Consider the following 23,797-nt stretch of genomic DNA (forward strand, 5'->3'; position numbering starts at 1 on the left):
CCGACTGAGTCTGCGCAAGTGGTGCAGGGACTCTGTGGCATGCAGCCAGCAGGTGGGTACGGGTGAAGCGCGGATCTACCGCTGCCTGCCTTTAACGAATTGCCGATGACTGTACATGAGTTGGAGTGGGTCCTTCAGCCCGTGCAGGCTATTTTGCAGGCCATATGAGCATTACAGGAGGTGATCGAGAGGCTGACGGAGAAGGCAGATGCGCCACTGAGTGTCCTGAAGGATTGGTTGAGGATTGAGGAGGCGCGGCGTGGGATCCTCCAGCCTGACAAATGCCACGGTACAGGTGAGTGTTGCCAGTACCAAAAGTAATAAGGGAAACCCTAGCGAAAGGAGCCCGGATGATTCTGAACAGATTCAAGTAGCAGGGGCTCCGACAGTGAACGCGGCGGTGATGACTGGTCATGCTGTCAATGCAAGGAGCCAGCTAGTGAGTGGCCAGCACAGCGCTCCACGTGCCAACGGCAATCTCACTGAAGTCCACAAGGGCGTAGACTGTGCGGGGTCTCCTTTTTCCCCATAAGGTGACCCAGACTGTCATTGCGCCCCAGAATAAAAAGAGGAGGACCCGGAAGTGGAGAACAGGGTCTCCTAACAAAGTGCAGCGTGAGCCAGTGTGCTCACCTGCATTAAAGGGCCACTCTTCGCGGGTGTGGAGAGAAGCTCCAAACCTGGCTGGGGATGAGGCGAGCGGAGATACCCCACTTGTTTCAATGCCCCAAGGGCGCAGACATGAAGAGGGTGCCGGTGTTACTAATGCCATGGTAGTGGGCATACATGGAGATGCTGTCCATATGTCATTGAGGAGGACGTCTGATGGAGGCATTGGCACAGCGTTTCCGCACCATTTTTGTTCTTTTTCAGAACATGGCCATGAACTGCAGTATGCCGGCACCCTGGAGTAAACCAGCCCTCGCGGAACGGGCCGCTTCACCCTATGGGCTTCAGCTGGGGGATGGGCAGTGTGGCAGACAACCAGGGATCTTGCCCCACCGAGACGCCTGGAGCAGGGAAGGACCAGGAGGGGGGCAATATCTCCTCTGGGCTCAAGAGGTCATCCCCCCTGGATTCCATCAGGTGCCACGGATACGGAGCTGTGGGCTCCATGGCCACCACCAGGGGGCGCCTGGATGGTCTCTGAGCCCTGGAGGACAGCACTTCTGCCACACCAGGAAGTGCTGCCAAACCAGGAACTGTGTATGCCCAGAGTGCTTCCGTGTGCAAGGGCAGCACTTCCGCCACACCAGGAAGTGCTGCCGGAAGACCATCACACAACACCTGGAGCACATCCGCGGCGGGATAAAAGGGGCCATCTCACTCCATTTGGGGAGCTGGAGTCGGGAGGGAGAAGATGGAGCTTGCAAGAGAGGAGTGGAGGTGGCTGAAGAGAAGCACAAAGGACTGAGTTTGTGGTTTGTGCACAGTATTGTGTGTACTTGATTAATTAAAATAAATAGTTCGTGTTTGGACATTGTGAGCCTCAGTGTCTGTCTGTGTCCAGGCTGGTCTCTCACAAGGAATAACTGTTCTTTTTCTTGTTTGATGTCTCAGCAGCTACAGAACCCATTTAAACTGCTATACCTCTAACAATAGCTGTCAGTGTGCCTGCTTTCTGTTTAAGACAGAAAACTGGCACATTTCATTTTCTTGGAAGTGATGTACTGCCCTCAGGTTGGTCCCCTTGAGTCTCTCTGTCTCTTTCTATCTTTATGGTACCCTTGGAGATTTTTTTAATGCACAGTGCTTTCTATGCTTATTCAGGATCAACAGCCTCTTGTTACTGCCTTTCTCACAAAGGCATTTAAAGACCACTAAGAAACATTACCTACTTCAGTAATCTGTGCTGGTGATTCCCCTGTTCCCTGCCACCCTGTTGACTCTTGCATTTTTCTCCTTCCTTGCCAAGTAGTATCCTACAAAATGGCACTCCTGTGAGCTTCAACACAGGAGTCCTCCCATCCTATGCTATTAATCTCCATACGGAAGGTAGCATTCCACCTTTTCAGTCAGCACAAGATCATCTAGGGTAGAGGTTTATTTATTTGTTTTAATCATTAGGGCATTTCCTTTTGTACAGGGAAAAAACAGATAAGAATGGCAGTGCCTCAGTCAGTCTACCCTGCTTTTCATTTTATTACTATCCCCAGAGATTACTTTTCCAGCTATAGCTCCAATTAAAACAAAGAAAAAAATGTAATCATGTTCTGATTTTGAATATTTTTTAAATATTTGCGTGCAATGAAGTTATATTAATCATAAGAAAATGAGAAAAAAATCACTTTTATTATAAAACGCACATAGCATTCAGTAGTTATTTCTAAGTTGACAAGTCTTTTAATAGAGCATAATGCTGTGTAACACATCACTCAGTCATCTCAGGGAATATGACAAGGACATTATAATTTGCTGTTACCTGTAAGTGTTTTAATGTTTTTGTTTCAAGGAGAAAAAGAAATACTGTGCACCCAAGATGACACAGTTTAAAATGTCCCTGGCCTTATCTTCATTGCAGTGAGAGCTACAGTTAAAGCTGCTTCTTAATTAAAACAATAATATGCTGTTGCAGTGAATTTGTGAAGTATGTTCACAAGTGAAAATGTGACATTGATTATAATCTTCTTGGCGAACTTGAGAGAGCAGCAGGTGCCATCGCCATCTGTGCAGTGCTATGGCACATCACAAAAAATGATTTGTTTATGGAAAAAGACAAAATAGTAACCTTCTAGAACTGACGGTATGTCATTTTCTAATTTTTCTATGCATATTAAACTTTGGTATCTTCACCGCATGCTTTCTTCTTACCATTATCTGACAGATATGTCCAAATAAAGAGTTGAGAAATATAGAGAAAAGGGGAACAATCATATACAGTAAATGAATTTCATGAAAAATCTGCATTTTATAAACACATGGTGTCCAATAATAACCCTGATTAAATATATGTTGTTTTAATTGACACTGCCAATTATATCTGCTCAAAAGTGGAAAAACACATTAAAACTTCCTCATCAGGTAGATTCTTTTTATACTTCGTTCTGAACAATCATTGAACAGCTACAGGAGGTTTTGTCTCCACAAGGTAAACAACATATTCTCAGGGATGGGCGCTGTCTTTAAAAAACAGATACTATAGCACTCAATATGGGTGATAAATGATTGAAACGTACATATACAACCACTCTCTGTGCAAGTGTAAATGCAGGCAAAAAAAAAAAATAGTATGTCAGGGTCTCCTATATTGGAAAGTATACTTGAATCTGGGCAATTACAGTACATGTAGATAAGCAGTATATAAGTATTAGAATATAAGTTATAAAGTGGGAGAAATGAGAATAGTTTTCCCTCTGTGATTTAAATAGAAAAATAAATAAATAGAATAGAATGTCTTTAATTGTCATTGCACAGATGTACAATGAAATTGTAGTGTGTCCCCTGAATAGTACATATAATATAATAACAAACAGAATCTTAAACAGATTCAACATATGTTCTGTATTTTAAACTACACACATTCATTAATATAAACCAATAAAACAAAAAATGAACAATAAAATGTTGAAAGTGGAAAAATATAAATAGCAAATAGTGGAGTAGTTCCATTTTACAGTGATTGCAGTGAGTTTCTGAGATGTTGCACTTTTATCCCATTGATGCCATGAGTGACAGTGAAAGACATATGATCAAAAGCACTTAGATACAGTAAACAGTTATTTAACAACATTTATTTTTCTAATAGTGTTCAGATAGAGGCTTTTCGGTAGTCTGGAAGTGTGCATCTTAATAGAACTATAACGCCTTCCAGTAGGCAGCAGAGTAAAAAGGTAGTGACCTGGGTGAGATGATTTTTTGTGGCCCCCTTGTATCTGCATATGTCCTCTAGTGAAGGTAATTAGGTGTTGATATTTTTTTGTGATGATTTGATGACTCTCTGCAGATTCTTCTTGTCAGCCACGGAGCAGCCAAAATGCCATTTCAAGATGCCAAAGGTGATTTTGCGTTCCACAGAGCAGCGATAGAAGGACACCAACCGCTGCTTGGATAGGCTACCCTTTCTCAGCATCCTTATGAAGTAGAGCCGCTTCTGTGGCTTGTTCACCAGAGAAGTTGTGTTAACAGACCATGTGAGGTCCTGGGTGATGTGTTAGCTCTGGAGGTGCTGAGTTTCAAGTTGTTAATGAAGCACCATTTAGACAGTTTGCTGACCTCATCCCTATAGGCAAACTCATCACCATTACGTATCAGTCCTACCATAGTAGTGTCATCTGCAAACTTGATGATTGTATTTGTGCTATGTATTGGTTCACAATTGTGGGTATATAAGGAATAAAGAAGAGGACTCAGCATGCAGACCTGTGGCGCTCTAATGCTGAGTGTCACAGTTTGGGAGTGGTGGGTCCCCATCCTAACAGCCCTTGGTTGGTTTATTAAGAGGTCCTTCATCCATCTACATGTGTGCTGATTGACTCACAGATTGAGTAGTTTGGTCACCATCCTGCTTACAATGATTGTGTTAAATGAGGAACTGAAGTCCACAAATAACATCCTTGCATATGTGGGGCATCTGTTGGTGAAGAAAGATTCACTGATCTTGACTTTGCAGATGATGCTGTGATCTTCACGGAGTCAATGGAGGGTGTGATTGGGGCTCTCGAGAAACTGAGCGAGGAGTCTGAGTGTCTGGGCTTGCAAGTGTTCTGGATAAAAACCAAGATCCAGGCCTTTAATGACCTCTTGGGCACAGTCACCAGCAGTGTGTCTGTTTGCAGAGGGAATGTCGATCTTATCGAGAGGTTTACTTACCTCAGCAGTGACACAAAGTCAGTAGACAGATTGGGAGAGCCTGGGCGGTCATGAGTTTGCTGGAAAGGGGTGTGTGGTGCTCCTGATATGGTTGAGTTCCTCTGTTAGTGAGTTGTTGCTGCTGATGGTTGGGTCTTTGCTGCCTTTCTAATTTGCAAAGTGCTGGATGCTTTGCCATACATGTTGGGAGCCTCCATCACTGAAAAGACCTTAAACCTTCTGCCTGTAATCTGCTTTCGCATCCTTGATGGCTTCCTTCAAATTGGATCTGGCAGTACTATATAATTCACCATTGCAAGACCTAAAGATTGTATTGCACACTTATAGACGAAGCTTGACGTCTCTGGTTATCCATTGTTTACTGTTTGGGAAGCATTGAATGTGCTTGCTAACAGTGACAATATCTAGATAGTTCTGTATATAAAACAGGACAGGGGATGTATACTCCTCTATGTCTTGTTGTACAAAGAGTCCTAGTATGCACCCTCAAAACAGTCCTGGAGTTGAATGGGAGCCCCTTCAGGCCAGGTCTGGATGATTTTCACAGTTGCCTTTGTTTTGCTAATAAGAGGTGTGTATGCAGGTGTGACAAAACGAGGTAAGTGGTCGGATTGGCCTAAGTGGGGTAGGGTAAAGACTATGTATCGATCTGTAATGTTGCTGTAAACATTGTCCAATGTGTTTTGGCCTCTTATAGGACAAGTCACATATTGGTAGAATTTAGGGAGAACTGTTTTCAAATTTACTTTTAAATTTACCCATCAGGGTTAGCAGTCTGTAGCTTGCTGATTACTGTTAGCAGGGTGTGTAATGCTGTCTTGGTGTTAGTGCTTGGTAAAATATATACCTATACACCACCAAAATAATAGCAACATGAACTCCAGTGGCAGATAAAAAGGTCAGCATCTTAACGTCATGTTCTCCAAATGTGGTGAGCAGTACCTGCCAATGATGGTTGCATTAGAGCCCCACGTATTATTAGAATACATGCACAGTCCCCTTCCTCTGCTCTTACCAGAGTTTTTTTTTTTTATATGAAGCCTATATTCAGAACATTTGCCTAGTATTGATGTTTCATACTTTGTTTATATTGTCAAATTGCGGCCATTTTTAAAAAAATGCCCTTAAGAAAATTCAAATAAATATACACAAAAATATTTGTCTTAATAACTACAAATTTAGTAAATGTGTTTAACCTGCATGTGTAAATTGTTTTTCAAAAAGTTAACTTTCAAATATTAATAGTGTAAGAGCCATTTGCTAGTTATATAAGTTATATTAAATGTTTGCCTCTATATAAGTGCATAGTTTATGGGAGGTTCTTACAACCCCCACAAGCTGAATTTAATTGGTATATTCTGACTATTTCTTGTCTCTCTGATTAGATTAGTCTCAGTTAGTGACCTGCCTTGCTGTGTGTAAGGCAAGGAGGGCACACGATTTTAAACCGTGCCTTATGTGCCCAATATTATGAAAGTTAACATGTTTTATTGAACGTGCAGTGCCGTACGTTTAGAGCATACTGAAGAAAAGGAAAGCTACATTTATAGAAGAAACATTTTTTCTCATTTTTTTGCCCTTTTATTCTACGTGTGTAAAAACTTTTTTTCTTTTTTCTTGTGTGCTTTGAATTTTCACTAAATCTTTTAAAACAAACTTTTGGACTGAGAGATTTCTTTCAGCAGGCGTTTGACCCATGCTTGATCCTGCCTTGTTCACCAGCAGCTACATATACTGTAGTATGTCAAAGTCATTAACTTTTTCCATGCACTTCTCCCCACCTACATTGAGTATACTGGTGAAACCTTTGGACTCTAAACCGCAAGGTCACCTCTAGTTCAGTTCCTAACTCAGCCACATTGTGTTACCCCAAACAAGTCACTTACCCTGCCTGTGCTCCAGATGTCGAAATATGTCAACAATTGTAACATATTCTGATCTCATCATGGACAAGAGCATCACCTAAATGTAAACATGTAATGTTTTCCATCAGACCCTTTTCCTTTCATGACATTAATAATGTTGTTCTTAGTTGTCATGCTAGCCTCATTTTTTAAACCTGTACTCATGCACCTTTTTGCAGTAAACATTATCCTTTTAAAATGTACAATAATTTATTTCTTAACAGTACAATTGTATTTCAAATATCAGACTTTCTTTTTTCTCCCATTAAGTGTCAATGAACATTACAACACTATTCTCTACACTACTGATCTTTTGTTGCTTAAGTAACAACTCTCTCTCTCTGGTTTATCATGTATTTGGGTATTAAGATTCTGGCCTTGATATTAGTGGGGACAACTTGTCAGAAGATATGGAGGAAAATGACATCCTCAAGCTCTTGTGAAATATACAAGTCCTCCCAGGGCAGTTGAGATATAATCTCTCAGTGTGTGCTGAATCTTCCTTTGATGTTCACCCACAGTGAGTCAGGCCTTGTATGTCGCCTCTGGGAAACAACCAGGGGGCATAAAAAATGGTTGCATAAACTAAATCAGCTGACTCTTTTTCATTCTGAGTTGTAGTGGTTTGACTACTAGTTACTGTCAAATTGCTCACCTCCTTACCCCTGTCATGATGAGTGAGCCCGGAAAGCCTAAGAACGAACCCCATTTTGACCACTATTATTTGTGATTTCTTTCAGTCTCTACCCAAAATACTGGCCATTTGATGAGTAGGAGGATGTAGGCCAGTGGTTCTCAACCTTTATGCCTCCAAGGTCCCCTCAGTGTACCTCGAGAATATGTTAGGACCCCTTACACAGTCAATTATGTTTACCTTTTTGCATCTTTTTGTACTTTTAATAGACCATTTCAGACAGAGCCTCTATGTTTTTATTAAATAAAAGTTGTTTTTACTATTGTCTGAATTTCTTAATCAAGACATAAAAACAGTAGGCATTTTTAGAGATATTAACCAGTAATTACCAAAATAAGGAATCTGTCACTGCAAATATTTTATAAATATATAAAGCTGCTCACTACTCACTAGTCTTAAGTATTAATTTTTAAATTAAACATAGAATGATTAGGTATTTCTGAAAATAAAAATTAAAAGTCATTTTTTAAATACACAATTAGATTCTGCAGACATTTTTCCATAATGTAATTACAGATGCTGCTTTGCTCTCCTCGGGATTTAGCAATGGAGCATTTCCATCAGCAACAGCCAGATTCAACACAAGAGTAAATACAAATTCATTTTAACTCCATATATATATATCACTCAAGTCAGTGGAAAAGACAAAAGCATTGCATAGAGTTGTAGCAGTAGTCAGGTAACCCATGCCCAAAGCTCAGTGGCAGCAGCTGCATGTCTGAAACCAGCCTATCATTTCCTTCTTACAACTGTCACATCTTTGGCATCATGCTGAAACACTGAAGTTCCGTAATAACAGTCTTTTTATTTAGGAACTGTTAAAATATCATCAGCAGGTATACAATGCTAGATATTATATCACCCCTTGTTCAAACTGTCCTGTGCAACCTACTAATCATAATATTAACATAAAACTGCAAAAAACAAAAAATAACAAAGTGAACAAAATATTTAACAACCCATACAAAAGGGAGAAGACTATAACTGCAGTAATTTCCTCAGCTAAAACAGAAAATAAAATAAAACCCCAAGTTTATTTAAAACAACCCAAATAAAATAAAACTATGAAATGAGCTTGATTCTGTGTGCTTCAAAATAGACACCAAAAGGGCTATTATTTTAAGTGATTGCTTGCAAGTCCTACAAGCCGCCACAAAAGAGCAATTGTCATTCCAGACCACTGACATACACCACTGTGTCCGTCTGCCGCCCATAGGCTCAATCAAGTGGCTCTTCTGTCCTTATTACTTGTTGTGAAATAAATAGCCTTGACACACAAGAAAAGGTTTGGGGCAGTTACCCGTATACTTAAGCCCTGGCTGAAAAAAGCAAAATAAGTTGCAGAGTTATGAAGGTTATTGAGTCCAACATTGACCGACTAAAAACAGGAAGTGGTCTGGGTTTTAAGGTGTCTTCCAGGAAGTGACATCTTCCTGGCCAGAACCAGAAGTGATGTAGCCTGAACTGGAAGTGGTGTCTTCGTGTCCAGAATCAGGTAGAATTTCATGTACTTGATCTGCATGGATAACAGAGAAAGGATTAGTGCACCCCGCCACCCCCTGACCTGATGTGGAATTACCTTCATTTGGTCCTTTTAGCTACCTCCCAAGAACACATGTGTGGCAATGTGCTCTGCACTAGTGGATCTTCAGGCACGGTTGAAATCGTAACCCTGACTCAGTTTGCTCATTACCCTTCAGAAGCAGTTCTTGTCCAGGCTCGCTCTGCACTCTTTCTCCTAATCCAGCTCCTCCTATATTCCTATATTCCATTCAGCACCTGCATTACTCAGACCTAATCACAGTCCCATGGTGAAGACACCCCTTTCTTTTGCAGACAATTGCCTCAAACGTCTGCCAATTACTGGTTGATAAATACCATTAATTACCTTCTTTTTACTTTTTCTTATTGGGTTATTATGAGCAGCCTGTTCCCATTATAACAACAGCTAAATGGTGGCAATCTATTGTACTTTACATATTTTTTTTCCTGGGGTAAAAATAACGCTAATGAGGTTAAGCTTGACACCCTACTTCAGTTTTTATTGAGTATTTTGCTGCTATTTACTGTTTTCAGTCACTTTGTGACTCCACTAGAAGTTTAATGGGACCAATGATGTAAACTGACCAGTAAATCAACAGTTCAGTCTACGGACCTACCACCAAGGTGCTTTACCACTAATGTCTGGTAGAACATTCATAAAATGCCTTTCATGACTTTCTTAGTATGTATTAGGAAGTTTAAATCTCATGAATTGTGTTGTCTTTACTTCACAATCTCCTTCTCATGTTGTTTACCTGCAGCATTTACTGTATTTAATAATTTTTATTCCTATCTGAGTGTCCACCTTCTTAGGTTGTCCTTCAGTTAATCTCATTAATTATGTATATTTTTATTAGGAAAAGAACATATTTAGTGTCATATTGTTCAATGTGTTTCTTTACTATTAACATATATTTACAGATCTAATGTACAGTTTCCTTAAAGGAGTATTATTCTCATACTGATGTGTCCATTATAGACACATATTATGTACACAAATCAAAAGACCCGGGCCTACTCTGCAAGAAGTGACTGCTTTTATTCAGCAGGTCAGTGCTGCTCCTGCTGGGACCCCAAGGTATTTACAGATGTGTACCACCTTGGCATCCTTCCCAGAGGTTCACCATCAATTCCTTTATCTTTGTAAAATTTATTGATTGTAACTGATTGTCCCTAAACCCTACAGTATGGCAAGGTTTATAGGTTTAAAGGGGAACTATTGTCACATGTACAGGGAAATTCTACTTACATGTGGTAATTTTTATGCAAAGTCACCACTCTCCAACAGCGAATAGTGAGTATAACAACTATACTTCATAACTTCTGTCTTGCTTACCTAAAAATCTCAAAACAATTTACTCTATCTATCATTAGAAGACCTATTAATTTAGCAGATTTAAGAAAAATGATTGTATCATAACAGTAATAAAGATACATTGGCCACATAAGTGTAACAAATTGTTAAAGGGGTTGTGGTAACTATCCAAATTGTAGGTTTGAGTAGCACTACAATCACATTTACAAGCTTATTTCCTTGAGATTTTGTTATTTTTCTTCTGCTGTTGAATTCTGTTTGCATTACATAGCTGTTACGTTGATTACATCTTGCCTGAAGAAGGGGCCTGAGTTGCCTCGAAAGCTTGCATATTGTAATCTTTTTAGTTAGCCAATAAAAGGTGTCATTTTGCTTGGCTTTTCTCTACATTCATAATGGCTAACACTGTACAACACCCTAGTACTATAGCTGTTACGTAATCTTAGATGTTAAATCTTGGACTCAGATTATTAAAACAAATTCATTTGGAAGAAGACCATAGGTGGAGCAGTGGTAGCGCTGGTGCTTTGCAGTAAGAAGATTGTGGATTCCCGTCCTGGGTCCTCCCTGTGTGGAGAGAGCTTTGAGTAGTGAGAAACGTGCTACATAAATGTCAAGAATTATGATCATGACCTAGTCCCACATCATCTTTCTATATTCCTCTCCATCTTTTTCTGGTTCATTTTAGTGATCTCACTTGTTAAGGTTCACCACCCTTCATTGCTTATTTTGGTGTCAAACAGCCATTTTTAATGGCTTCTTATTAGCAATAAGATGCAAATGACAATGAGCCAGCAGTTCTCCATCTATGTTGTTTCAGTTTACACCTGTGTGGATTCATCATGCACTATTTGGTTTAATAAAACACTTAAGAGAAAATTGCGACAGACTGAATATTATTCATTTATGCTTCATTGGAAACGAAAAAAAACTACAAAATAAGAACATTACTTTGCAGAATAACATGCCATAAAATTAAATAAGGTCTGAGATCATTGGTTTCTAATTAAGCAATTGGGTTGGAATGAAAACCTGCATCCACTGCGGCCATCCAGGACCGACGATGCCTACCCCTGCTCTAGCGGCTCAGGTAAAAAGTGAATAGAAGTTGAAGGACCCCGCATAACTGTCTAGCATATGCCACAGGAAACCTTGGGCTGATGCCATCAGGTCCCACTGCCTTACTAATGTAGATCTCAAACAGCATTCTTGTCTCCTGATAAGCTGAGGTAGACAGTTTGCTTAACCATATGAAGTCATGTACTGATTAACCTAGAAAACTGCTGTAAAGTGGGGCACATATCATTCAACTGAAACAAAGTTAGTCAAGGTGTGTTTTAAAATGTACCTGCTTTGGCAAGGTTGAGAGCCAAATTAATAATTATAGTTCTGTGGGCTGAACTAAAAGAACCTTATTAGCACTTCCACTTCCTCTAGTAAGTCAACTTTGATCATCTGGCTAGGAAGGGCCTTGATCGAACCCAAGTGGACCAAGTAAATGAACCTGCTTATTTAACCCTTCAAGCTCAGCCCCATTGTTTTGGCCCTGCCATCAAGACCAGACAACAATTAAAAATGTTAAACTACTTAAAATCATCTTTTCCTCATTGCTATAATTAAAATACAGATTGTATCGCATACCCCAAACCATACCTCAAAGATAGCCAAATTGTAGCATCACAGCAACACCTACACCCAGTGGCTTTCTTGAACGTCCTAAATTGAATTGTGTATATTTTGATGGGCAGACTATCCATCCATCCATCCATCCATCCATTTTCCAACCCGCTGAATCCGAACACAGGGTCACGGGGGTCTGCTGGAGCCAATCCCAGCCAACACAGGGCACAAGGCAGGGAATCAATCCTGGGCAGGGTGCCAACCCACCGCAGATGATTGTATCATAACAGTAATAAAGATACATTGGCCACATAAGTGTAACAAATTGTTAAAGGGGTTGTGGTAACTATCCAAATTGTAGGTTTGAGTAGCACTACAATCACATTTACAAGCTTATTTCCTTGAGATTTTGTTATTTTTCTTCTGCTGTTGAATTCTTTTTGCATTACATAGCTGTTACGTTGATTACATCTTGCCTGAAGAAGGGGCCTGAGTTGCCTCGAAAGCTTGCATATTGTAATCTTTTTAGTTAGCCAATAAAAGGTGTCATTTTGCTTGGCTTTTCTCTACATTCATAATGGCTAACACTGTACAACACCCTAGTACTATAGCTGTTACGTAATCTTAGATGTTAAATCTTGGACTCAGATTATTAAAACAAATTCATTTGGAAGAAGACCATAGGTGGAGCAGTGGTAGCGCTGGTGCTTTGCAGTAAGAAGATTGTGGATTCCCGTCCTGGGTCCTCCCTGTGTGGAGAGAGCTTTGAGTAGTGAGAAACGTGCTACATAAATGTCAAGAATTATGATCATGACCTAGTCCCACATCATCTTTCTATATTCCTCTCCATCTTTTTCTGGTTCATTTTAGTGATCTCACTTGTTAAGGTTCACCACCCTTCATTGCTTATTTTGGTGTCAAACAGCCATTTTTAATGGCTTCTTATTAGCAATAAGATGCAAATGACAATGAGCCAGCAGTTCTCCATCTATGTTGTTTCAGTTTACACCTGTGTGGATTCATCATGCACTATTTGGTTTAATAAAACACTTAAGAGAAAATTGCGACAGACTGAATATTATTCATTTATGCTTCATTGGAAACGAAAAAAAACTACAAAATAAGAACATTACTTTGCAGAATAACATGCCATAAAATTAAATAAGGTCTGAGATCATTGGTTTCTAATTAAGCAATTGGGTTGGAATGAAAACCTGCATCCACTGCGGCCATCCAGGACCGACGATGCCTACCCCTGCTCTAGCGGCTCAGGTAAAAAGTGAATAGAAGTTGAAGGACCCCGCATAACTGTCTAGCATATGCCACAGGAAACCTTGGGCTGATGCCATCAGGTCCCACTGCCTTACTAATGTAGATCTCAAACAGCATTCTTGTCTCCTGATAAGCTGAGGTAGACAGTTTGCTTAACCATATGAAGTCATGTACTGATTAACCTAGAAAACTGCTGTAAAGTGGGGCACATATCATTCAACTGAAACAAAGTTAGTCAAGGTGTGTTTTAAAATGTACCTGCTTTGGCAAGGTTGAGAGCCAAATTAATAATTATAGTTCTGTGGGCTGAACTAAAAGAACCTTATTAGCACTTCCACTTCCTCTAGTAAGTCAACTTTGATCATCTGGCTAGGAAGGGCCTTGATCGAACCCAAGTGGACCAAGTAAATGAACCTGCTTATTTAACCCTTCAAGCTCAGCCCCATTGTTTTGGCCCTGCCATCAAGACCAGACAACAATTAAAAATGTTAAACTACTTAAAATCATCTTTTCCTCATTGCTATAATTAAAATACAGATTGTATCGCATACCCCAAACCATACCTCAAAGATAGCCAAATTGTAGCATCACAGCAACACCTACACCCAGTGGCTTTCTTGAACGTCCTAAATTGAATTGTGTATATTTTGATGGGCAGACTATCCATCCATCCATCCATCCATCCATTTTCCAACCCGCTGAATCCGAGCACAGGGTCACAGGGGTCTGCTGAAGCCAATCCCAGCCAACACAGGGCAGGAACCAATCCTGGGCAGGGTGCCAACCCACCACAGGACACACACAATCACACCCACACACCAAGCACACACTAGGACCAATTTAGAATCACCAATCCACCTAACCAGCATGTCTTTGGACTGTGGGAGGAAACCGGAACGCCTGGAGGAAACCCACGCAGACACGGGGAGAACATGCAAACTCCACGCAGGGAGGACCTGGGAAGCGAACCCAGGTCCCCAGGTCTCCCAACTGCGAGGCAGCAGCGCTACCCACTGCGCCACTGTGCCAATGGGCAGACTATTATCTGCTAAATGAGAGGGGTTCATCAACATTCAAATGATACCAGATTCCATTTCCTAGATTTCTGATTTTTTTTTTTGTGAAGATTTTTTTGAATTTTGCAGCCATAGGTGTTGTAATTTGGATGCACAGTATAATTTCTTCTTTCACTGTAAATGGTTTGAATAAGATCTGCCCTTCACAATGAGGCATAGGCCATGGGTCTTCAATAATGGATATATATGCTATGAATAGTTTTTTTAAAAGTAGTAAAAGCAGAGTTAAAGAATCCTACTTTTGTACTGATTCAAAGCAGTAAATCAAGACATATTACTTGCAAATAATTAATGAAAACTTTTTTCTGGGTGTTCCCGACACATTCATTGACACTTTCATAGTGTTTAGAAGCTTATTACAACATCTATGGAATTAGAAATAACATTCAAACTGCATTTTTTGGTTAAAATGTTACTGAATTTTGCAATTATAACATGTGTATAACACACTTTTACTCTGAGTTATAGAACATGAATACTGAGTGAAGGATTATGAGGTTATAGGCAGTTACATCAAAGTAGCAGAAAGCGGACAAAAATGGCGGTTAAACTACCTTTTCAGTAGTATTGATAGGTTAGGTAGAAGGGACAGAGTCTTGACATATTATGACATGTGACACATTAATGGGGTGATAACTGTGATGGAAGAAATGAACACAGAGAGAAGGCTGCTCTGTTATAGGCAAACTGAGGAGATGTTTTGGCTGTTTGAAGTGCATACTGAGATGTTCCTGTATGTGCAAGAGAAAGAAAAAGAGAAGGGAGTGGGAAGAGTATCTGACAGTGAGAATCTGAGATGAAGAAGAGGAGATTAGAAAACACAGAGATGCATAACAGTTGAGTAGATGAAGACTATTGTGGTAAGTGACAGAAGGAGGACATGGTAATACAATGTTCTGCAAAATCCCAGCTGTGGTTTTGTTATTGAAAAATATGCTAGAGGCCATGTGGATTTTGCACTCTCCTTACTTTTCTTAAATAATTTTCCCCTTCATCTTCTAGAGTCGGAAAAGCAAACTTGTCATTTTTTTATTCTGCTGTATTTTCTCAAGTGTAGGGGTTGAATCATTCGCATTCAGAAAAAAAAATGGATTTGTTCTCATTGTTTTATTTCCCCTTTAATGTTTCCTCATGTAATCCCACTAGTTGGAAACTCTAAACAAATTTAAGCAAATTTATTATACATTTTAAGATTCAATAATGTAAAAGAGAATATCCCTGCATAATCACTATGTATTAGAAATGTAATCTTTTTTATAATTTAATCTTACTCTGAATGCATTCAAATATAGCTAGTGGTTTAGTAATGAGTTTAGTATTTATAGATTTTACATTGTACTCAGAGAAACTTCAAATGACAAATAAAAGTTGATAAATTTTTGTAAGAAAATTAATTCATTGGTAAATCCTACAGTATAAAATTATCCAATTTTACTTAAAATTTTACAAGTGTGTAATCCAATACAGGCTAAATAATCTATTTTATATAATGTAAGTTGCTTATAAAAATAGAATTAAAAGATCCTTATGAGGTTTTGGGTAAAAAACAACAATCAAATTGCCTAAAGAAAAATGACTGTGAAATTGGCAGCCAGATACTGAATAAGAATAAATGTGGGATGCTGGCAGAGCAGTTGCAAATAAAGACATTTTTACTAACCAAACTGATGTTTACATACAGTGCCTACGCTATAACCCAATTACTTCTTCCAAATCGGAATGATTTAAACTTGCCTTTTTTTAATAATCATCAATCATAGTCATTAATTGAATCTAATTATACAACAAGGTAGTAAAGGAGATTATTTTCCAAAGAACAAATATTCTTATTCTTTAGTGCAGTATGTGCTTTGAATACATTATTACATAAATCTGTGTTATCTGGTGCATGGTAGATCCTGGAATATGGACTTCACATTAAATTAAATAATGCATCAATCACAACACATTATATGAAAATAATATATAAGAAAGTGTTCATTTAATGCTTGCTAGTTTAAATTAAAGTGAAAATCAAGTTATTTTTAGTTTATAACACTTTTGGATGGTTATTTCACATTTTTTAGAAAAATCACTGATTAGAGTTACAGAGAATCATGTGTAATTTTCTTTTTTATTACAACTTTACATGATCTGTCTTCTCATTCACTATTACAAAACAGCTAGTCAAGAGCTTCCCAGATTATTAACTGCTATGATTTGGCATTATGCAGAAGTAAAGAAAATGTGAACCCCAAAAAATACTTTCAGATCATAAGTACAGTAGATCTGATTTGGAATTTATTAATCTCAGTCATCTTTAATGAAACATCCAAGTTTAATTACTGAATATATCACTAATAAAACTGAAGAGGGATAATTGAATAAAAAGGTTAAGTATTCTGTCCTCTAAACTAATTGTTAAATAAATTCCAGCAGAAAGTCAGAAATTTCTATCAAAACTAAGGCTGCTGTTAAAGTAGCAGAACTAAGTTAATGATTGGGATCACACAAAGTTAAAAATGTATAGCAATAATCCTTAAATTAAAGTACTGCTGACTTTTAGCTACGTCTTTTGTCCAGCGCAGGAGTGATCCACCCCTTAGATCCTATCAAGCTTTTCCTCAAACAAAACTCAAGGAAAAAAAATAGATATTTTCCTTTGGTGTTTACTTTACAATTATTTGTAACATTAACTTTTTACATTTTTTTCCTTAAAATCTGACTTCAAACTGGCAATGTTTTCTGTGGTACTAAATAAAGACCTGATGGAAAGCTGTGCTTCCCATCTCATTATATATATTATATGTTAGATGTAACTTGTCAAAAAAAGACAATGAAAGGAAAATGATGAAACAGCCTGAAATAACCTTCCAGTACCCCTGAGTACTAGCACTTAAGCTCAATGAAAAGACAAAAAAGGTGTGATATACTGTGAGTTACCAAGGGAAAAGTCTGTTGGCAAGCAAACTGGTTATTCACAAATAAGGTTCATCATTCACTTTTTCTAAAATTATGTGATATTTTGTTAAACTGAAAAGAACTGTAGAAGTGAATGGAAGCAAAACTGCAATAGTGTTAATGATACCAACAGTAATAATTGTCTCTTATTTCTTTCATTAGCTATTTTGATAAATATACATCTGAAATGGCAAGTGGCAATCCATCATCAACTCCTTGCAGGAAGTTTGTCACAATAGCTTAAAACATAAATTCATCAAGTGGTAAACACCACTGAAAGAAGCTGCACAGCTAAGATTGTCTGGCTCCATGCTCCCTTTTTATATTCGACCCTCCAAAACACAGAAGACATTACCTTCTTGCTTGACGTGCACAGGCAGTAAGAAGATGAACAGTACAGCCTGAAGCTGGCCATTTAATGATATTATAGAGATTCAGCCTTGTGCACTAATATCACTGGTCTACAAAAAATATTTTTTGTTTGCTTCTGGGAACTTCAGAGCAGCTCACTATTACGTTTTTTACACTGATTTCATATATGAAATCGGCATTAAGCTAGCATGTCAGGTTTTTGAAATACACATCATTAACGTTTTGACACTTTTAAATATCAATATATCAACACGATATCTGGAGGTTGGACTATGTCCCACCAAAATTGTTTTGATGTGTTTATTCTGAAAACAAACCAGAGGACGATACTAGAGACACGTTAAAGCATATTGTCAATTGTCAAAATTATGTCAATTTACCTCAATATAAAAGTGAGGTCAACGTGCCCAAAAATGTTGGAGGCACTCGCTTTTGCGCTTGTATTGCACATCCGTCTCTCTTTGCAAGAACCAACAGTAGTCACCCATCATTCTCAGAGTGAATTTTCCCAGATATCAGTTTTCCATCACCTTTATATCTTGATGAAATCTTTCTCTATACTCATCGCTGACATCGCCCAGATTTGGTGGAAAAAAGTTGAGATGAGAATGTAAAAAATGCACTGATACACTTTCAGCAGGTTCTCCACAAGCTCAGCATTATTCTCTGCTCTGTGACTGCCAAGAAAATTCTGGACAACCTGCACGAATGAGGGTGCTGATTCAGTGGGCTTCAGTTTCCTTTTGAACTCATCGTCAAGCATCACTTCACGGATTTCAGGAACAACAAAAACATCTTCATTAATTTTGGCTTCACTTTTTTTGAGACCAAACTTATTTCTTAAATGCTGAAAAGCATCGTCTTTACTGTCCTGTAACCCTAGTTGTCCAAGGCCTGGAACATCATAACTAAAAAATGGGACGTGCTGGACGAAAACAGTTTTCAGATTTGGAGTCAGCAAGTGAAAATTGCTAAAGTAAAGGTAGAGAAAAGCCAAGCAAAATGACACCTTTTATTGGCTAACTAAAAAGATTACAATATGCAAGCTTTCGAGGCAACTCAGGCCCCTTCTTCAGGCAAGATGTAAGGACCTGAGTTGCCTCGAAAGCTTGCATATTGTAATCTTTTTAGTTAGCCAATAAAAGGTGTCATTTTGCTTGACTTTTCTCTACATTCATAATGGCTAACACGGTACAACACCCTAGTACTAAAGTAAAGGTGAAAGAATTCCAGTAGCAAAATGCTTGTTGACCAGTGTATTAAACAGATGGTGGATACCCTTAATAAAGCCAACAGAGCTAGAGGTCTCTAGAATCTGGAAACACCTCCTGACACATCTTGTAGTTCTAATGTTTACTGTATAGTAACAGTTAAACCTGGTAAGGCAATATGTGGGAAAAATGGGAGGGCTATTTCAGGAATTTAAATTTGTCTTCGCCTAAGTAAAAATCATTATGACAGATTGACGACTATTGTTGACGACTACTGTAGCTGTCTCTTTTTTTGGGATCAACTTTTTATTAAGTAAAGACAAATTAAAAGGAAATATATATATATGCAGACATACTGTAGCATACAAACTAACCCAACCCACCCATTGCTAAGCCAAAGGATTAAAAAAAATCAAAGAGTTATCAGCCGAGATAACTGCAGCAGACCAGAATTCAATTTCAGTACTGGAAGCACCAACTGTAGCTGTCTGGATTTCATGGAGGTCCTTCAAATCTGAACGATATCACGCATTCTTATATCTGAATATAAATCCTTGTCTTGACTTCTGTCTTTTTTCCTGGATATAGAATAACTGTATGAGATGGTCTTGCAACTTGAGCTTGTTTTATTCCTTGTAGTGTGTGCTGTAGTTTAGATTTGTAGGGAGAGTAGAATGTGCTCCCAGCCCCCTTGTAAGTATATTTTGTACAGTGGGTGCCATTTGCTTTGCAAAATTTCTGCCACTATTAATTCCTTCTTGGAACAAGGTTTTGCTTCATCCTCTTTTGGGTTGGAGATGTTAGATAAGAGGACTAATTGGAGGAGGAATACATTTAGAGTATCGAGACCACACACATCTTTAAATGAAAGTGGAATCTTCTTCTACAGACTGGACAAACATTCACTTCCAGGGCCAACAAAAGGCTACCTGTTTGAAATTTATACTGTTAAAGCATCTTAAAGATGTTAGGGGGCTAATACCTGATCAAGACTGGCATCTTGGCACCAGAAATAAAACTTCAGATGGGTAAGGATACGTCTGGACCCACTTAATCATGATGGATATTTTTGTATCTTCTTATGTCATTAGATATTGCTGTTATTTTCAAAGGGAGTCCTGAAAACCCATAAGAAAAAATTTTAAAAAACATAAAATCAACTTGATCTAGCTGCTTGAATTGTATCATGATCTCTCCTTTGACATTACGTTTGTCAGTTACGGTATTACCTTTGATACAACTTTCTTCTTGTTTAGAGATTTGTGGCTTTGCTATCAAGAAGAAAAGCTCGTTGTGGAAATACTCCAACAAGAAAACCTATTTCAAAGAAGAAAGGCTTAATGTTTATCCTGAGCAGAAGCCACTTTATTATCATTGAGCCTCAAAACCTGCTGAGATATTACCGGCTCAGACATCTACACTAAACATGGCAGGAGAGTATAAATGACCTTTGCCATCTAATCTTTCTGTGGTGGATGAGCAAACCATTCAAATGAAGTTCATTAAGTCTGTAACAATATGGTGTTTGTCTGAACTGAGCATACTAATAAATTTTGTTTTCTGTAAAATGGCCAGACACATTCAAGGAATATGTGCCAAACCACAATTATTAATGTGAATTATGGGACTTGCTTGATTATGATATAAAGGTCATGTCACTCATTATAACATAAAGCTCCATTTTCCCTGAGTTATTTTGTCAGAATTCATTTAATAGTAAACCTATGCATTTTCTTATATTCCTCTTTTAAGGAAATATTACATGGCTTATAGCAAGTCTTGTAAGGCAGACTTGGATGTAGTCAAGTCAAAAGTCATGGTATGGAATTTAATTGTATAGGGTGCATTTAAATTATTGAATGGTGTGGCACTGTGTGTTTTTCTATTTGAAACTGTCAAAACCTTCGTTGGGAAGGATGGTTGTAATGGGGGCTGTAGGGTGTGATAGATTGAGGTCTCCGTGACCCCTTGAACCCTCAGATTAGACGTCAGACACCAGGTAAAAGTCCAAATAATGATTTATTAATAATAATAATTGTGCACAAAGCACCCTCCTCTCCACAATACTCAATAATAATAATAATAACAACAACAATAAACAATAATAATCCTCCACACTCCCAGACGCATTGCCACCCTTCCACCCAGCTCAGCTCGCCATCTGGGATTTCCCATAGTCCTTTTATAGTCCTGATCCGGAAGTGTTTCGTCCTCTCTGTCCACATGACTAGGAACACTTCCGGGTCATACAAAAACTCTTCTTTACCCCGGAGGCACGTCGTTTCTTCCTGTCATGTGATCTTGATGCACCTCCGGGTTATAGGGCACATAAGAGTCCGACAACCTCCCTACAGCGACTCCTGGAGGCCCCCATGGTATCCAGCAGGGCTGTGCATATAAACTACAGAGTCCATGATGCCCTGCTGGAATTCGGGGCACGTTCATGCTGTCGGGAGAGCTCCTCCTGGCGGCCTGGGGGTGAGGGCCGGAGTAGAAAGCCGGCAATCCTTCACAAGGGGGAATGTATCACTCCAATATGGCAAGTTGAAATTCATTACATTTTGCATATATACAGTATTACTGCTGATACAACTTCATATATCTAGACTTTAAGGCCTTCGAAAAGTTCCGGCGACAAATAGTGTTATAAGAGTAAGGGGAGGGTGAGCCCAAAACCGCATTATCACAGCAAAGCGGTTGAGCCAATAGTAATAAATTTAACATATTTTATAGGTTTGGCTCTCTTTGCAGTGAAGACTATAATCCACGTCAATGATTCAAGGGAAATTATGGTAGGGTTGCATGGGCATGGTGTGATGAGGGACCAACACAAAAACCATGCACTACTTTAACGCCAATATCTACTTTCATGAAATTTTGTATTTACATTATTGTTATTCAAATTAAAATACAGGCTCCATGCATTATTCCAAATTAGTTGAGTGATATTCATGACATTTTGCATGTATAGTAGAATCAACACAATTTAATATACTGTATAGCAGGAGTACTCAGTTACAATCCTGGAGGTCTGCGGTGGCTGCAGCTTTTCATTCCAAACAGTGTTGTAATTAAAAGCCAGGCCTGGCAGATAATGTTTCTGATGCACCATCCGTTGGAATGAAAGATACGTAACAACATATTAATGGTAGGCGCCACCGTGAGTGGCAGCCTTTCCAGAAGCGCCGTGTACGACTGTATATTTCTACCTTTTTCTTACTACTTGGACATGGATTTTTACACGCCGAGACTCGTCTATTCAGGTAGTCAGCTTCAAGCGTTGAAAACAAAGGCCCATGCCGGTGTGGTTCCCTATTTACCTGACGAGGTAAAAAGGCGGTATAGTGGCAGCTGAGCCAGCGCTAAGATAAAGGCTAAGCGGCTAGTGAGAAAGTGGCGATACAAGCCTTCGGTGCCTTCTGTGATTCTGGGAAATGTGAACTTACAACCAAATAAGATCGATATGAAATATGTCAGGACCTACAGAGAATGCAGTTTGTTGTGTTTTTGTGAAACATGGCTAACAACTAACATCCCAGATGCTAACGTGGAGCTACCCGGGTTTAGCACAGTTAGAGTGGACAGAGAAGCAAATACCTGTGGGAAGCAGAAAGGAGGAGGACTCGCTCTCTATGTAAATACAAGGTGGTGCAACCCTGGACATGTAAAAGTCAAAATCTCCACTTGCTGTAGGGACATCGAACTGTTGGCCATAAGTCTGCGTCCCTATTACTTGCCCAGAGAGTTTGGACATGTCATTGTTGTTATTGTTTACATCCCTCCTCGGGCGGACGTGGAGATAGTGGGTGACATCATCCACTCTGCTGTTGCTAAACTACAATCACAGCACCCTGAGGCGCTTGTGTTAATCTCTGGAGATTTTAACCATGTGACATTGGACAAAACATTACCTGCCTTCTCCCAATATGTGGATTGTAACACCCGGGGAAATAGGACTACTGTATGCAAACATTAAAGACGCATACAGCGCCACCCCGCTGCCTGCACTTGGGAAAGCAGATCATAACCTGGTTTTGCTTCAGCCTAACTACAAATCAAGAGTGAGGGAGCTACCTACAACCACACGCTCATTCAGGAAGTGGTCCCCTGAGGTACAGCAGGCTCTGAGAGACTGCTTTGGAACTGCGGACTGGGATATCCTACAGGGGTCACATAGTGAGAACATTGAGGAGGTTGTTGACTGCACTACTGACTACATCAACTTCTGTATGGACATTGTAGTTCCAGTAAGAACAGCACGCTGCTATGCTAACAACAAGCCATGGATTACAAGTGACATCAAGAGCCTTTTGAACCAGAAAAAGGGGCTTTTAAAGGCGGTGATCAGAATGAGCTCAAGCGCGTGCAGAAGGAACTCCGAGTCCAGCTCAGGGAGGTGAAGGAGCAGTACAGAGGAAAGCTGGAGCAGAAGTTGCAGAATAACTGCATGAAGGAAGTGTGGGATGGGATGAAGATCATCACTGGCTGCAGCTCGAAGCGGGGTGCCACAATCGAGAGAGACATGGAGAGAGCGAACCTGACGAACAACTTCTTTAACAGGTTTGACCACCCTAACCCACTCTCACCTCAGAGTACTGCATCCTCCACCCATCCTTCTGCTGATACCAGCATATGAGAGAGTTTTCCCCCACCCACAATTACAGCAGCCCAGGTAAGCAGAGAGCTGAGGAGACTTCGGGCCAGCAAAGCAGTGGATCCAGATGGATTATCGCCATGACTGCTGAAGGCCTGTGCATTGGAGCTGGGGAGTCCTCTACAGCGCATCTTCAACCTGAGCCTGGAACAAGGGAAAGTCCCGAGGCTTTGGAAAGCATCTTGCATCACCCCAGTCCCAAAGGTATCATGTCCTAGTGAGCTGAATGACTTCCAGCCTGTTGCTTTGACGTCACATGTGATGAAGACCATGGAGCGGCTGCTGCTTCACCACCTGAGGACACAGGTCCGCCACGCCCTCAACCCTCTGCAGTTCGCATATCAGAAGAAGGTGGGAGCGGAGGATGCCATCATCTACATGCTACACC

Source organism: Erpetoichthys calabaricus, chromosome 13 (genome assembly GCF_900747795.2).
Source record: "Erpetoichthys calabaricus chromosome 13, fErpCal1.3, whole genome shotgun sequence".
Classification (NCBI taxonomy): Eukaryota; Metazoa; Chordata; class Cladistia; order Polypteriformes; family Polypteridae; genus Erpetoichthys; species Erpetoichthys calabaricus.